The sequence below is a fragment of the Pinus tabuliformis genome, chromosome 3_2 (genome assembly GCF_031772625.1).
Source record: "Pinus tabuliformis cultivar Carrire ecotype Pingquan chromosome 3_2, CPIR1, whole genome shotgun sequence".
NCBI classification, from domain to species: Eukaryota; Viridiplantae; Streptophyta; class Pinopsida; order Pinales; family Pinaceae; genus Pinus; species Pinus tabuliformis.
The window spans coordinates 40,069,160-40,085,849 of NC_142302.1; positions in this window are offsets into that span (position 1 = coordinate 40,069,160).

A 16,690-nucleotide genomic window follows, 5' to 3' on the forward strand; every position below is an offset into this window, starting at 1 on the left:
AGCCAGTGGAAGGCTCATTAATGTTGCATCCTTCGTTGTCCTTTTTATTGATTGCCTCACAATCATGGTGGAGGGGGATTTCCCTTATATCTTTCCATGCAAGGGAGATTAACGTGTCCCTACCATTTGTTCCTTCATTGGCTAGATGGTTTTCCATGACATTGGATTTGCTTTAGACCCCCTAGAAGTGGACCCCACCCAAATCGTTGATGTGTTGCTAGATGCAGTGGAGATTTTTCATCATCCTCTAATTGTCAGTTACTTTGTTGACCAAGAAACTGTGTTGGACCTTGTGGGAAGCAAGAGTGGTCATCGCAGAGTCACCTTATGATTTATGAGGACACCCTCGAAGACTGTTGTGCTTCGGTTTTATTTGGAGGCTCTGTCATAATTGAGTTTGATCACATTGCCTTTCAAAGGAGTCTAGGTGTCCAGGATTTTAGGGGAGGGTGTCAGGGGGCTGGGAGTGGCAATGGCGATGTGTTCAAGGTCTAGGAGTTGTAGGATGCCAAGATCGGAAGCACGGGGAGGGTCTTACACTAGAGGGAGTTTGGATATGGAAATATATTCACAAATTATCTACCTTACAATGGTGAGAATACTATCCCCTATAGTTTTCACATTTTTGAATATTCTTGTGTTTCACTCTTTCCAGGTGACCCAACAGATGGCCCTTGGGAGGAGGTTCCATGCTCGGTTAACCACTAGGTGAGAGGAAATTTTAGGCCACCAATTGTCTAGTGTGATTTGTATAGAGGCTATGTTCCTATCAGTCATCCTCAATATTTATGCCCCCCAATCCCAGAGCGTGGAAACATAATCACATATATTTAGTAGATGATTGATGGACTCTTCCTAATTTTCACATAGATATCATCCATAAGGTCCAAAGAAACCTCTTCTCCAAATATTGTCCCAGGTTAGTATTTTTATTGTGGAGAAGGAGCCAGAGGAAGAGAGTTATTTTTGGCCATCATTGTCTACCCCATAGAGTGATCCATCGTTGATTCTACTCCATATGTTCATAATTTACAAGGTACCTGTAGGTCTCCTTGAGGTTTAAGAGTCCTGCAAAGTTTTTTCCCCACCTTAATTTTTCCTCCTCATGGTCCACTAGGTTATGAAGTTCCTAGAGAAGCCCATCAAAGGAGACCTAGTTTAGAGTTTTAGGAAAGGGTTGCCAGTCCTTCCTGTTAATCCATTCTCTCCATCCACTACCTTGTGTAATGGGTTTCTAGTAATGATTCACTTGAGTTTTCCCATTTTCCTACATGGATCTTTGGAGAGGAGCATGATGCTCATCACTTAGGGTCGGGAGTTGCTACTAAGCATCCTCCCAAAATAAGGCACTTTACCCAATGCAAATCTCCTAGAAACTATGTCGCTGTATAATTTCTTTGTTTTTCCATGCCTGGTTCCATATGGTTGATCTTGGAGCCTAACTTGAAATCCTGATGAGATCCTTTTGGTTATGGTTGGGAGCATACTGAGCCCAAGGGGTGTTGGGGGTATCCAGCTGTCTCCACTAAGTTTTCTCCCCCAGAGTCTTCCCCAAGATTTCTGGATCTCTTAGACCAAACTTGCCTGCAATTTTTGGCTTGCAAAGTTGGTCCCGTCCAATTAGGTCCCATTTCCTTTTTTGTTCATATCACTGCAAGAGAAAGTTCTTTTGGATGCTGTAGAAGGAATTTGGAACATTTTTTGGGGCTACAATAATGAGACAAACAAAAAAATTGAGGGGCTAGAATGTCCAATGTGATAATTTGTTGTGCAACCTATTGAGGAGATCCTCCCAGGTTTCTTTCCTTAGGGATTTATTTGTTAGGGGTACTCCCATATATTTCGAGGACAAAGAGAAATTATGGAAGCCCAAGATTCTTATGATATTTCTTTGGATAGGGACTTGGGTATTGAAGAAAAAAAATTATTTCTAAAGGTTGATCGTGATTCCAGACGCCTCAGAGAATAGGTTTAGAATGTGTTTGAAGCTTTCAGATTCTTCAACAGTTGGTACACCCATGAGAAGGGTGTCATTAACAAATTGCTGGTGGGTAGATCTAGGGGAAGAGGCATGGATCTTTCGACCAATTACATTATGGTTATTTAGGGAAGCTTATAAGGACCTCCTGAACCCTCTACCATGAGGAAAAAGAGGAAGAGGGAAAGAGGTTCACTGTTGTCTAATTCCTCTTGAAGGAACAAAGGGTTTGCTAGGTGCTCCCTTAAGAAGGATGAAGAAGAAATATCTCAAGACCATGGCCATTATCCAGTCAATACAATCCTTGTGGAATATGAGGGCCTTGGGGACCTCCTGCATATAATTCCAACTTATCTTATCGAAATCCTTTGACATATCAAGTTGCATTAGCTTCCCAGGCTTCTTCTTAGATTGGAGCTAGTGGATGGTCTCATGAGAGAGGATGATAATATCTAGAATCTGCCTCCCTTCCAAATACCATACTTGTTTGGTCAAGATAAAAATTGGTGACAATGATTTAATTATGTAATCCATAACCTTCAAGATGATATCTTAGATTACATTATAGAGGGTTATAGGTGAAAATCGATCCGGAGTATCTGCTCCTTCTTCCTTAGGTATTAGGTTAAGGAAGATTGCAATGAAGGATCCTAGCATGGTTCCACCTGTAATGAATTCAAAATTCGATAAGGATTGAAGCCTCTTCCATCGAATTCTTTGAGAGTAGTAGGTGACTAGTTGAGTTGAGGAGAACCAATAACCTTCCAACAAGAAAGTGACATGATATAGTTTGAACTTCCTTCATCCATAATTGTACGATGGATGGTCTTACTACGAAAAAAAACCTGAATCATAAAATCCAATTGCGTTGGAATTTTGGGCATATGATTCTTATGATTAAAGACTACAAGGCTAGAATATGAAGGACCAATGCCCCCAATTGCAACAAGTAAAGTTGTCTTCTAGGCTGGAAAATTTTGCAAAACCTTGAGAGTTGACATAGTTGAGGGAGCTTGAGCTAGATCTTCAACTATGTTATAATTCGTTACAACTCTCGCAAGAGGATTGAATGTGGATTTGTGAATAACACCCTTGGGAGGTTTAATAGTTAACTTAGTTGGAACCACATTTGGAGTAGGATCTGAAGGAGATGTGGTAGAACTATTAGGTTGATCAGTAGCCTTACTAGCCAAGGGATTTGACTTACCGTAGTCCTTATTTCACATGGCCAACATAACTTCATTTTTCTGTTTGGTGGAGGAAAGCATCATAACCGAGGAAGAAGAAGCTAGATCTTAGGCAACCATGTTTGTATCCTAATTAGGGAAGGGGTATATTAACATAGAAGGCGTGGAAGATGACTTAAGGAATTTATTTACTTACTAAAGTGTTCCTAATTACAGATTAAGCAACGATAACAAGTTTTCTTTTTTCATGAGGAGACTAGTTATTTTATTTGTCCTGTAGAGTATTATCTTTCTTCTTTTTTCCTTTGTGTTTATTTTTACTTCTTGGTTGCTGAGATTTTCCTTTCGTGGATTGGAAGAAATGTATCTCGGAAGTAGTAGTCACAGGAGTAGTAGAGGACATGTTTTGGGCAATCACAACAGGAGATGAACCAAATAGTTTACTCACTATTGGTTGGCTAGAAAAATCAACCACACCATCAATGAAATGTGATTCTTTACCGGGAGGTTGTGAAACAATATTTGAGGTCTCAGAACATTGGGTATTTTATCGTAGAGTGTGCCATATTAGGTGTAAACAAGATACAATTTTGGGCACGAGAAATGACATGCTCTTTGGTAACAACTCTTCCTTTCGCAACGTCTTCAGTTATAGGTGATAACAAAGACTTGTGAACCATTCAACTAATAGCTAATCAGGAACAGAGGTTTTGGCTAAAATATGATGACATCACCACTCATGAATATGATCGGAAATGTGAGTAGAATAAAATTGTTTTAAATTGTTCAAAAGTTTAGTTCCAGTCTCATAACGAATGGGCAACTGAAAATGGGTTAAGAACATGGTTGCTAAGGCACTGAAATTGTTAAACGAAGCTCGTGGAAACTCAATATACCACTTTGTTTCCGTATTAGTAAATGTCCTCTAGAAAAGTCGTAAATGGATAGAGTCATCATTTAAAGAGTTTGATGAACACCATAAATGATATGTCATTACATGCGTAGATGGGTCTTCTCTAAGATTTCCATTGATTTTTGGGATATCGCTTGGTAATTTAGTAGGAATAACTTGCCACCAAGGCGAGTGACAAATGGGATAATTTGTAAGTCAGGTTAGATATGGAAATTCAAGGGTTACTGCAAATGGAAATTACCTATTAAAGTCCTCGATAAGATGGAATAGTCTGAGCAACAGGTAGTTACGCTCCTGGATAAAGAGGATTTTGGTAGCCCGAATAAACATAAACTTGTTGCCTAGTCCCAATATATTTTTGAATGGGTTGAAATGGTTGGGTTTGATTTTCTAACCTTAGTAAGGAATTTTAGGAATACCTTGATGTGGTAGCCTCATGGGATTTTGCATCATCCCAATGTAAGGTTGGTTAGTTTGTGCTTGTGCCGTACCATGTACAGGTTGATTCACTTGCATGTGAGGAAAAGTCTGACCAAGTGGTGGAGGTGGTAGGGAACTTTGAAGAGGATGGGTAAGTGGGGTTTGAGAGGTCCTAAATACTGGTAGAACATGTTGAGTTAGAGGTGAAACATACAAAGGTTGACTTACTTGAGACAAAGCTTGAGCAGATTGAGTAATAGGTTGGAAAGTAGGAATCTGAGATGTAGGTGGAAAGTGTTGAGAAGTTTGAATTTGATTCACAATAGAGCCTGGTTGTACATGCAATGTAGGATGCCATAGGTTTGAAACCATTCCAGGAAATGGGGGACTCCAATAGAGTAGAGCACCAACTTGCAGTATCTGATCAGTAGATTGATATATTCCGGCAACAAGTTTCTCCCCCACTGAAAGATAAGTGGAATATGGAGGCAACATCCCTCCTGGAGGAGGGTACCAAGTGTAAGGTGGAGTGGGATATCGTAAATGTCCATATCCACTGGAATACGGACTATATTGCTGCTCCACTAAATTTTGGGATGGAGGAGGAAGAGAAGAATGTGTGGAACTCATTAAAGAAGTACCAAATGGTATTCCGGAAGAGGAAGACATGGGAGAAGTCCATGGACTAGATTTTGCTCTAGAAAAGGTACCAGATAAGGATTGGTAACTAGTTGGAATAGATAGACCACACTACAAATGTGTTTCTGGTGATTTTGTAAACATGGAAGTAGCTACAACATTGGCTATGTCTGTCATGGTGGAAGATGAAGGCTGAGAAACCATAGTAGAATCAGTCATGGTTAAATTTCCTAAAGAGGATTGTTGAGGGAAACTTAAGGGTGAGTTTAAAAGAGGAGAACCAAACAAAGGAGCTTGTGCTAGAGTATGACGAGGAGGGACTTAATAGAGATGAAACCCTTTTAAATGGATAGGAGAAGAAGGTTGAGACTCTTCTTGAAGAATCTCCTCAATACTCATAAGACTTGGTGGAAGTTCTTCACCGTCGAGCCCAAGATATACGAATTGTGGTTGGGTCAAAGATATAGGACTAGAGAGGAAGGGACTGAAGTAACAGGTGTAGTTAACTGAGGTTCCTCGATTTGAATAACCTTGGGTTGTATTGTGTTTGAGTCAAGAAACTCAGGTTCAATAACCTCAGGTAATAAAGTTTCAGGTACTTCTGTTTCGACTGTGTCTGACTCGCCAGTGAATTGAGAAGTGATCTCAGGTTTAGTACTCATAGGAAGAGACAAATCTGGTAGGTCAATTTCATATGTAGGTCTAGAAGGGGTATCTTACGAAGTACCATATTCGTTAGTTTGTGTCTTTTTTTTCTTTTGACGAAGTCCAAGTGTTTCCCTAAGAGGTAAAGGAGGCAATATTTTCAGCCTACACGAACGATGGGGATGAGGGGGTTTTTCTTGCATGTTGGTTTAATAAATTTTAGAAATTAACAATAAAAAAATAAAAAAATGGGTAACTAGGCATAAAGGTTTTTTAAACAAATGTGAACTGCAATATACCACCTTGGATAACCAAGGATTTACGTATAGGCAGAAAATATCCTCGAATGTTGCGTTCAGTGTATCATAGTGTACAAGGTAGTTGAATTGGTTACCTTAGGCTGGTTAGCAATCTAGTGGGGACTTCCAAAATATACCTAGAGGTATGTGGAAGAGAAATCCATAGTAGTTTTGTCTAATGCATAACTGTACAATGGGAGAGTTCCCATAGAATTTTCATGCGTGGAGCGCTAGTTGATATACCTGAAGTTATGTGGAGAATGACCTGATACACTTATGTACGTGGAACGAGATATCACCCTCGAAATGAAATGCTGGAAAAAAAGACAACTCATACACTTAAATATGTCAGAACATGTCGCTAGCCTAAACCTCTAGATGTTTGCATTAATGTTCCAAATGCTCCTTAAGATTGAGTTAGTAAATTTTAGAGTTTATCTTGAATTAAGTTTTAGTTTTCAAGGCTCACCATGAGTTTCACCTAAATATCCTAAAATGCAATCTAGCATGATAATAAGAAATCTTTTCTTTTCAATGAAAATCTATTTATGAGAAGGAAGAGATTCAAAAAGTAATGCAACAAGCAAATAATGCAATAAAAAAGCACTTCCCAATCAAGTTTTTCGAATGAAACTATTCCAATTTCAAAATTTCACACAAAACCCTAGATGCAATGCAAAATGTTGAGTTTTCCTTTTGTTCGTCTTAATCTTCAAATGCAATTAAAACTAAGATGAAGTTAGATCATTGATAAGAGAAATCACATAGAATTATCACTATAATATGAATTTATTCTAACAATCAATGGCCAAGCAAAAAGTTTGCAGAAGGTCTAATTGACAAGAACAAAGAAAAATCCAAAGAAAACCTTATCAGAAGCTAATAAAACTAAAAGAAAACATAATTAAGGATTTCAAAGACAGGGGTACACTCATAAACACAGGGAAAACATGCTGGACCAAAGAAAATCAGACAGTAAGGTGGAGAAATGTAATTTTTTTCTTCTTATAGGAATCGGCACAGGTGCATAACATGCACTAGTGCTCTACATCATAGGTACATAGAAGGAGGAAGTGCGTGGAAGTGCTCTGTATCCAGATCAGGGGGTGCATTGAGGTAGTTTCGGCCAAAACATGACACAAAAAATCGAATAAAGGTCAACTAAGTGTTTTTGTAAGGTCAATCAATGTATGAGTGATTCAATCAAGGTCACTTGAAGAGGTGAAAAATATGCTAAGGTCAAGGAAACCACTAAGGGGAGAATCGATCCCAAGTATGGTTGCCAATTTTTATGCAAAATTTTCATGATTGCAGACAAAGGTGAATTCCCTAGATCTATTGGTCTAATCTAGAAAAACATAAGACAAAAAGCATGAAGTTTTCCTTAGAGAAATTAGAGTGTGGGAAAGAATCCTACCTGGAATCAGCAGTAAGCTTTCCTTTCCTCCTTTCTTGTAAGCTCCAATTCTAGCTCCAAGTGTTATAATTAGAACACACACACATTAATAAAACAAGCAAGGGATTCGAAAAATCTACATAGCATAATCTGATATCTATATTCAATGAATCATCATGGCATTAAAATACATGCGTGCAAACATAACACAAGAAATATAGGAAAACAAAATATTCTTTGTATTGACAAATACATGAGAGAGTTTACAACCATAAATTTTAGCTGGCTTTGTAGATGTCTCCCCAATTTGACTTTTCCTTCCTATTCAGAAAGCACACCTCAACATCAACCCTAATGCATGAATATGGTGACTCATTTAGGCTCAAATTAGCAGCATAAGGGTATTATCAATCTCCAAAATCCAACCAAGTCCTTATGGGAGGTAGTAAATTTACAGGAGTGTGGTAGTTTAGGAATTGTTATCCAATTAACAATATAGGCTCAATATCCACTTAATATGGGAGGATAATTTCAAGAGATAATAGATGAGGTCTCCAATATAGGATCAAATAGGAATTTGAGCCTTCTATTCGAGGTAAATAGTTAAAACTACCTTAGAAGCTTCTGGAAGAGGAAGCTTCAAAAATATTTTTAATTTTCCCAAATTTCTATAATCAACTCACCTGGAGAAGGGAGTAACAAGTGTTGACTAGTGCTGGTGCCAAAGGAGAAACATGCATTGAATGTAGGTGACCAAGAGGACAAGTAGCGCTGGCGCTAAAAACACTGATTTTGAGCAGTTGGTTCCAAAAACTCAGACTTTTTGGAGGAGTTATGCTTAAGGCTTTGCGAAGGGATGATGACAACATGTTCATGGATATTGATTGATCCAGTTTGCATGGCTATTAACCAGATGTTACAAAATGGCCTATAGAAAATTACCCCCTAAAGTACAAATTCAGAAGCGATAACTGATGACTGAAGTGATTTACCTTATGACAAGTCTAGATCAAGAACAACTAGTCAAGATCAACACCTGTTACAATACATTTTCATCATGATATAATTGTTGAGGGAGGCATATCCATGCTCAGCACGTAAGCCAATATTACATGTACAATGATCAAGTAGTCTTGTCCATTGATGGCAGAGAGTGGACCCATGCTTGGAAGACTATATGTATGATCATAACCATGAGACTTTGTAATCTTGTATTAATCTTGAAATCACAACCTAGATGGATGAAACTAGATCTGGGGTCTTTTATCTCATTCACTCGATTATTCAAAGTAAGAGTATAACCATGTGAATAAATGAGTTGAAGTCGAACATGTTAGATACCATATGATTACCAGCCAATGATGTAAGTCATTAATAAACATGGCAAAAACCACTAATGATGTTAATGGCTCTCAAGGTACAATAATACAATGTTTGTGGTGTGAATAGATGGGTCAAAGTCAAACGCCACAATGAATATTCGTATAGAAGGCCAATGATGCAAACTCAATTTCGAGAGTGAGGAAATTTGATATTGATGTATGCAAGTTCCAAGGTACCAAAGGGAGTTTCTAATTCAACTTCCTGGATAATGAGTTGATGTCAATAGGAAGTGACCTGTTGCAAGAGGGCCTTGATGTATCCCTCATCAACGACATAAAACAGGTATCAAGATTTGAGATGGAATGATGCTGATGTAGTGTTGGTTCAGGAACGAAATAAATGAATGGAGGCTTAAGAGTATCGTAGCATATATCAAATGAAGGAATTCCCTTGAACATATCGATGACACTTTATGAAGTTGGAAACATTGACCCAAAATCGAATGTGGAGGTTTTTTGATATGGTATGATGAACCAAAGAGACAAGCATATTTCCCAACCCAACAGTCACGAATATGAAGTGAAAGAGTGTCATGTTCAAGAGTGATTCACTGCCATTAATAGGTCAAGTACCCTATTTTCCCAATTTCCCCAACCATTTCTTGTCAGTACCTCTTTATTTTTGAAAAGATTGAGGAGGATAACATATGCTTGGTCTGTAAGTTCAACCTTTGGATGAATCCCTCTCAGTATTTTTAACGAACCCTGAGAAGGAATGATTCAAACTTGTCATGTTCGAGGAGTCCATCGTTGTTTTATGTTTTTACAAGCCTAGGGACGGTGAAACTCAACTTACTTTTCATGTTTAGAGAGTTTGAAAAAGAGGTGAAAAAGAAACTCCAAAGGTTCTTTTTCATAAAATTGTCTCTTGAGTCTGAAAACGCAGAAAACGATACCCAGGAGAACATCTTATGCATGTTCGACTAAGGTATTCCTTTTTTGGAAACAATAAATCCCAGTTCGGAAAAGGGTTAAACTTATACTGAGTAGATGCATTTTCATTTCCTTTAACGAGTGTGAAAAGACAAGTGCTCGAAAATCTTTTCATTTTTAGGGAGTTTGAAAAGAGCTAAAAGAGAACTCCAGTAGGTTCTTTTTTCATGAGTTTACAGAGCCCGAAAAAGTGATAAAAGTATGCTCCACTGTCAAAATGACCTGTTTCAACTCAAAATGTCATTAAATCCTTCAAACAGTTGTTAACTTGCTCATAACACCACCAAAAGATTAAAAATATATGATACATGGTAAATTTAGGTAAACATAATAAAATATAATTAAATAATAATAAAAATGAAATAGGTGAAAAATAATTTCATTTTTACCATTTGCATTTTTACCTCTTGGTGAGTGAGCTCTTATTGCTTTTTGCCCCAGAACTTAGCAACTTATTGCAGCCAATCCAGTGGACCTTTTCGATTTCTGTCATTTCTAGGTAGGAGATCTTGCCTTTCTCTTTCTTTTCATGGTTTCCATTTTTTATTTCACGCAAAAAAATTAAGTTTTCAGAGCTTTCGGGATTTAGATTCATGCCCTAGCTCCAAAGCACCTCCAACATGTCTAAAAGTGCATTTGTAAAAAAAAGTTAATACAGGGAGGAGTGATTCAATGCACCTCCCTAAGGAGGGAGGGTGTTCTGCAGTGCTCTGTCCCCCTTTAGTAGGGTGGCCTGGGTGCAAAAAAAAAGGATTTCATAATTTTTGCTCAATTTTTCCCAATTATTTTGCATGGGGTTTGTTAATGATTAATTTTGTGATGTTGCAAGAATATATTGGGGTAAAATGTCATTGATTTAGCCAAAAAGAGAACATGAGACCCATGACATGGATGTTGCCAATGATCCAACAACTATCCAGGCATTGAGAAATTGTGGATTGCTTAAGTTCTTTTGGATGCCTGGCATGAGAGCTTAGTTGGAATTATTGGAGTACCTAGTCAGGGCATGGGACTTTCAGGCACAATGATTCAGGTTTGGAGCACATATGCTTGAAATACAGGTGGAGGATATTTATTTTCTAACAAGTTTGTCCAATAGGGGAGCTCGTATCTCATTTTCTGGTGTGAGAAGGGGTGAAGAGACTATCAGAGATTATGTTGCTACACATTGTGGTCTACGTTCCCAACCAACAAAATATGGGAAAATTGAGATAAAGGATGCGGTACGAATGCTTCTCAAAACAATCCTATTCATTATAGCTATATTGGATGGCAGTGCTACCTTGCATTTGGAAAACAAAGCCTAAATGAAGTACGCATTAGAATACATTGAACCAATCGTGTTCAATTAGAGTGCAGCGGTCTTAGGAAATATGAAAAAGCAACTCAATAGAGAAAAGGATGGAAGGCTAGATTTTGTTGGATACGGTTTCATCCTTATATAATTCTCCTTAGAGAGGATTCCGTTACTCCATCGTCAACATATTGCACTTGAGATTTCAGATACGAGGGCTCCACAAATGAGGCGATTGGTAGAAATCATGTCTCGACATGCAGGTCCTTCTTCCATGATTTTCACACCTATTTTATTTCAGTGGTTGCAGATGCAGTTCATCATGATTGATTGAGGCATATTTTCGTGGAGACCCCGAGCTAGTTCTACCTGAAGGCGAGCAATGGGGTGACATAGGTAAAACAAACTCATTTTGATTGTTTTTGTCTTTTTAAGTTTTACAATTTTTTTGTTATTTTTTCATGTATCCAAGACTAACTAGTGATTTTACATGCAAATGTTGGACATGTTCGACCACTGGGCCACTCCTATCTTTAGCATTGAGGAGAGTTGTTACCTGCACAGGTTGGGGAACAAGTGGCTACAAGAGTACAAGAGGATATACAAGATCTTGATGTAGCCAAGAATCTTACAAAGTTTGAGTGACATGTCAAGGTTTTGACCCATATTATACCAGAGATTTGGGTCAACCAGATCCCTTTGACACTACAATGCTACACTATTGGAGTGCCTGATCGTATCAATCATTTATTGTGTAACATTTCTTGGGCGATTTTTTGTTACTGTGATCACCACCGGGACTAATCTACTAGGAAGCCATAGAGCCATATTTTACTACATGTATTTTTGATGTGATAGTCCAGTGTGGCGATATGTGTCTCAGACACAAGTGTTTTGTAAAACCAAACTTTATATACAATTATCTATCTATCGATGTTTCTTATTTTCTCTATTATTTTGTTAAATCAATGTATGATGTGGATTGTATTTTTATTTACACATATCACAAATGTATGTCTAAAACATGATTTGTAAATGAATCAGTTAATGTGTTTATACTTATAGGAATGTGTTGATATTGGATATAATAAAAATATCTTTCCAAAAGGCGAACCCTTAAAAACATACGAAGCATAGTTGAAATTCTCATTGAATGTACATTATTTAAATGTAGTAATACAAGTTGTAAGTCAAGTCTAACTACTATATGATGGATGCCATTAGAAATAACATAAGACAATAGCTCGATCAATGCACTATACTCAGTGATGTTATTGGTAGAGCGATCGATACAAATCCCTTGTAAACTCACTAACTCACCACTCAGATCATAGATAGCCCATGTTGTGGAGGAAATGTTCTGAGTACTATGGCTAGCGCCATCAGCGTAACCAACATATTGCTGAAGGGATGTTGACATCTACAAATAAAATGTAAAACAAGATTAACAAATACGGTAGGAAACTTCGAACACACTGCAAACACACAAAACACACCTATAGACAATATGTACACAGTGACTACGCAAAAATGATTTAAGCATATTATTTTTTGAGGTACAACCCATTTTTGGGTTGTGCCAAGGGAATTCCATCAAAATAAATAAGTTTTTAAGCCCCTTTTTCTAGAACGTGTTTAACTATGTACAAGCTTAACCAAATCGACTCGAACTTCCCAGATCCTAACTTATCAGCTTCTTGATCATACAAAAGAACTAGATCACCTTTCGATAAGGAACGCGGTTTAACACTCTTGTCATATTGTGCTTTGATACATATTTTATGGGAATCATTATCCATAGTGGAATCTTGTCGAGTTTCATATAAATGTGTTAGATGGAAGAGACACTATTCTTCTACGAAAGTGGCTGAGAGAAGATCGACGACAAGATTCAATGATGGAATCTCACATTCGATGGAAAGGATTGTCTCTAGACCACACACCAATTGAAAAGGTGTGAATCCAATGGCATCTGGACAGAGGTTCGATATGTGCAAAAGGTTGCATAAAGGATGAGGTGCCAATCCAATTTGTGGATCCTTATCATATGTTGTAGCATAATTTTCAAAACTTTGTTAATCCCTTCTACTTGCCCATTTTCCTGTGGGTAATAGGGAGTTGAGATATCATGTTGAAGGCCCAACTTGGTAGTAAGCTCAGACATCATGCGATTTTGGAAATGTTTACCATGGTTTGTGACAATGGATTGTGGTACACAAAACCTAGAAATAACATGATTAAAAAGAAGAAGGTAGTTAAGGAATTTAGACTTCTGTGATCCATAACATTGTTTAGATAATCTTCGGCAAAATCACATAATCAATCTTTTGTTGACGCGTTTCGAACCAACCAGTGTGGTTCATCGTCAGGACTCTTTCACCATTGTTATTATATGTAGGCATCACTTCGTCCCACTTGGTAAAATAATCTATCGCCACAATGACATAGCCATGCCCCTTGACTGAGTGAGGGTTACATGTCATAAAGTCAATGCCCCATTTTGCAAAGGGTTCAATGACGATAACAAGATGTAAAGGAGTAGGAGGAGCACATGTTTTACGATAATAAATCTGAAACACGTGACACTTTTGGACTGTGAAGATGTAATTGCGAAACATAATAGGCCAAAAGTAACTAGCACGCACAATTTTCTGTGCGGTGGCATAACTGGACATATGTCCACCACATGCTCTAGCATGGAATTCGTTTAAAGCTTTCTCGGCCTCATCATGGGTGAGGCATTGTCTGAATATGGTATTGATACCATGATGATAAAGGGTGTCTCCAATTGTAATGTATTTTTTAGTCTGGTATCGAATACGTCTCAGATTAGAGAGAGAGGTACAGGGCTAAAAGGTATGGGTCTAGAGATATATGATAATATACCCATACCACGGATCAGATGAATCAATCAGAACCAATGATTTGTTAGGAATAGAATCGTCATATATGGAGTCAGTTTCTAGTGAGGGAAGACCGCAGATCAATTCAAAAAAGACTAAGGATTTCTTGGATTTTCATTTTATGAACTCGAAATCGAACTCCTGGAGAATAAATATCCATTTGGAGTACTTCCCCCCTAACAATTGTCATGATGATATATATGTCATTGGGTTGCAATCAAAGACAACCATGGTCTTATGAAGCAGGATGTAGTGGCGAAACCTTTGGACAGCTTTGACGGCTACCATTGTTAACTTTTCAACATGAGTATATTTGATCTCTGTTTCATTTAAGTTTTGACTCAAATAATAAATGTGATGTTTGTCCCTACATCATCCTCTTGGACAAATTCCATGACAATGGTAGTAACTGCAGTGGTGAGGTACAAGAAGTAATCACGTTGATAATACGGGGGATACAAAAATGATGTCGAACTAGAACATATTTCAAAACATCAAACACCTTTTTTGGCAATGTCATCTGAATGGAAGGAAACCCCTTTCTTAAAAAATCGAGTAAATACTTTGGTCAATTAAGCATAGTTAGGAACAAATCTTTGTAGAAAGTTAGCTGTCCCTTGAAGGTGTTGTAACTGAATGAGAGAGGAGGGAGTAGGAAGATTGAGGATCGCTTGGAATTTAAGTGGATATATACAAATTCCTTTCTTTGACACAATGAATCCGAGAAGTCGACTGGATTGAACTCAAAAAACACATTTGTGTAGATTGAGGCTGATATTATAATGTTGAAAATGTAAAAATATAGCCTTGAGATGCATCAAATGATCCACACGATGATTCGAGTGGGCAGGTAGGTCATACAAATAGGGTTATACAATGTGGTTAATGTTTTGGAAGGCATAACTCATATCCCTCTGAAAAGTTTCCCCGACATTTTTAAAACTGAAAGGGAGATTTTGATAGGAAAATTTTCCCCATGGACAAATAAATGTGGTTTTATGTTGGTACGATGGAAGAATTTTGATTTGGTTGTAGTCGAAAAAACCATCCATAAACAAAGAAACTTTGCTTCCATCACAATCATCAACAATCTTATCGATAAATGGGTTAAGATAGTTGTCCTTATGACAAGCATAGTTGATGTCCCGATAATCGACACACACAAATCATGCCTTGTTTCTTCATTACAAGAACAATGTTGGAGACCCAATCAGTAAGAGGAACTGGGTAGATGAAACCAACACGCATAAGTTTTTCAACTTAGGTCTTGATAGTGGAAAATTTCTTAGGGTGCACTAGACATAAACATTGACAAATTGGCTTAGCATCTGGATACGTTTTTATTTCATGTACAAAAATACTTGGATCAATGCCTGAAATCTCTTCATACGACTAGGCGAAAACGTTTCGGAATTCCTAGAAAAGGAATTTATAGATCTTGATCTCGTCATGAGAGAAAGATACACCAATATGCACATTCTCGACAACTCTGGGTTTAATCAAAATATGAAAAGGAACATTCTCTTCAATATTTGATAAATTCTTCTCAGAAACTATTTCATGAATATATATGGAATTCACAAATATCTCAACGAAATTAGGTGAATAAATATCACCAAGATTATCCTTAGAAGTATCAGGTAAGGAGGAATGATGGTGATTATCATCCCACAGAGCATCATCCTACATCATGATTTCATAATGCTCTCATTAGTATAAAATGTATCAAAGAAAGGATCAGAAGATGAACCATAATATTGGGAATGATCAACCCAATCTATTGAAGAGGAGGAATCAAAATGTGTCAAATAGGAAGAATATATAACTTCATATTTGAGCTCAACAGGACTGAGTGGCATGTTGTCACCAAATGTATCAATATTAGAAGCATCTGGTACTATCCAGGGATTGGATGGAGTAGTACAAGAAGAAATCATGTTGATGTCAGGAGAAGGAAGTGGAAAAGGAAGAGAAGGAAGGGAAAAGGTTCCCATCAGGGAAGAATCCTTAAGCAGTCCCACTCTAACATGCTAATAAGGTGGTGGGGATTTTCCCACAAGAGGGATGCTTCTAGTAACTTGAGAATTATTGGAAAAAAATGTGAGTTGGTCACTGGCCATGATTCCCCCCTCGTGAGGGAAAATGACAATTCTAAAATAATTGGAAACAATGACGGTCATAGAATAAATCCATGTATGACCCAATAAAAGGTTATAATCCAATGGTCTGTCTATAACATCAACTTCCACTGACATCATTTTTCCATCTAATTCTACCTGTAATGAATTCAAAATTCGGTAAGGCTTGAAGCCTCTTCCATTAAAGGCTTTGAGAGTAGCAGGTGACTGGTTGAGTTGAGCAGAACCAATATCCTTCCAACAAGAAAGTGACATGATACAGGTTGAATCTCCTTCATCCATAATTATGTGATGGATGGTCTTACTACGAAAAACAACTTGAATCATAAAATCCAATTGCGCTGGAAGTTTTGGCGTATGATTCTCATGATGAAAGATTACAAGACTAGAATCGGAAGGATCAATGCCCCCAATTGCGGAAAGAAAACCCTACTTTCTAAGCGGGATAGTTTTGCAAAACCTCGAGATGTGACATAGCTGAAGGAGCTTGAGCCAGATCTTCAACTATGTTATAATTTTGTGTAGCTCTTGCACAAGGATTGAATGTATATTTTGAGAATAAT